The following is a 2005-nucleotide window of genomic DNA, read 5'->3' on the forward strand; positions in this document are numbered from 1 at the left end:
CGTATCCATTATGGGGAAAATCACTTTAAAAAAAAATTATTAATATTTTACAACATATATGCTCTGCTTAACCAGCTTTTGTCAGACTTATCTGATTATGCACACAATAAAAATATGTTGGGTATTTAAGGGTTAATTTAGACAGCAGGACATGATAGTGATGTATCATTATCATCATTACTTTAGCAACTGGATAGCAATTCTCTATAAATTTCTCCCCATGCTGCTTTCTCCACAGTGATTGATTTCACCCCCTGCCTGATCATTTCTATAAAATGTCTCTTTCTCGGATTCTTTTTCTTCCTCCAATCACAGGAACACTGAACACGCCTGCATTGTCCTGGTTGTGTTTGTGTGGATGCTGATCCAACAGCTGAAGCCCAATATACTCCACAAACTCCAGGAATAAGAAACCAGGAAGCCCGAGTGAGTCCATTCATGTGTTTATTCATCCATCCCACACGTGTGATTTCACACATATTGTGAATCAGATTTTTACAACATGTCTCACCGTTGCGGTCCAGGATTTTCTCCATCACACTGGATGCATCGAGTGGGTGGAACTGACAGTTGGAATTAGATGAAAAAGCTTGAAACCCAGTTGTTATTGTTATCATTATTAATATGCCTTCAGGGCCATCAGTGCACTTTTTCTTTGATGTACTGATAGTGTGTGCAATCAATCAAAACAGGAAAATACAAACACAGTAAATAGACTGTATGCATAAAATATATTTGTGTTGCCACGTTAGTCGCAGGGCTTCAGGAATTGGTGGTAGATTGGATCAGCCAAAAGGATGCCGACTGAAAACTCGTTTCTGTGATTGGCTGTTTAACTGTCAATCAACTGGTCCCTCATCCTAACCCATAACCACTAGCACTTCAGCAATTGATCAAAGAATGGGTTCTCATTACTCAGATGGCAAATAATGCAGTTTTTCCAAAGCTGTTCACTTCTTATATAGATGCACATGTTGCCTTATGTTTAGACACCAAAAAAGTACAACATGGTTTTGGTTAGATATGACATGGTTGCCATCTAAGTAGATTTCAGCAACAAAACTACTTGGTTAGAGTTAAGAAAAGATCATGGTTTAGGTTGCTTAAAAGAAATCCACGTGGACTTTTGCGTTTTCATGGAATCAACTGCCGGTGTCTTCGGTGACACCGCTTCCCTCTGTGGACTTTAAACCTCTTTCAGGAAACAATGACTCTCTTTGAATGGCCTCTTCACGGTGCGTAACACGTAAGGTACCTTGTGCATACCTCTCGGAGAAGGTTCGGCGAAAACGGCAGTATTTGACGCCCTGGCAATCACAACAGGCTGGGTCAAATACCTGCAAAAATAAAAGCAATCCCATCGTCCCCGGTTGCACTTTGTGTTTAGTGTTGTTGCCAAATGTGAGCACACTAACATGTTAAACTAGAACAGTGACCGTGGTAAACATAGCCTATGTAAAAATGGTACTTTTAGAAGTACAAGTAGAAAGTTGTTTTAGTTAAGTTGAGTATTCATGTGTGTTTTCTGTCTCATTGGTTTAATGTTGTTGAACAAAGCAATCAGCTTTATACTGACTTTTAGCTCAAAGCACCTGCGCTTGAGTACAGTCTAACAAAGTTGCTGGTCTGCCTGTGCAGTCTGTTGAACCTGTATCAGTTGTTACTCCTTTGCCGGCAGGTGTATTATTCACTGGGATGACAGGTTTGCTGCTCTGCTTATGGCTGCTTGTAATTTATGGTGCTCTCATTCTGTTAACTTCACTTTCACACCGGATAAAATATAAACTCAGCTTTTAATGCAAAGCCTACAGTTTCTGAAAATAACCTTCAGTTGTATGTACTGCATTTATCGTCATCAGATAATCTGAATGTTTGGAAATGAAACTCTCTCTCTCTCTCTCTCTCTCTCTCTCGAGCTCGCTCGCTCTCTGGTCAACACTAAAAGGAAACTGTGCATTTGACGCATTGAAGTGGCATTTTCACACTTCACGGAGCATCGCTTGTA

Source organism: Brachyistius frenatus, unplaced genomic scaffold (genome assembly GCF_029030835.1).
Source record: "Brachyistius frenatus isolate BFR_SWC_R1_liver_20210118 unplaced genomic scaffold, ASM2903083v1 Contig_46, whole genome shotgun sequence".
In the NCBI taxonomy this organism is placed as follows: Eukaryota; Metazoa; Chordata; class Actinopteri; family Embiotocidae; genus Brachyistius; species Brachyistius frenatus.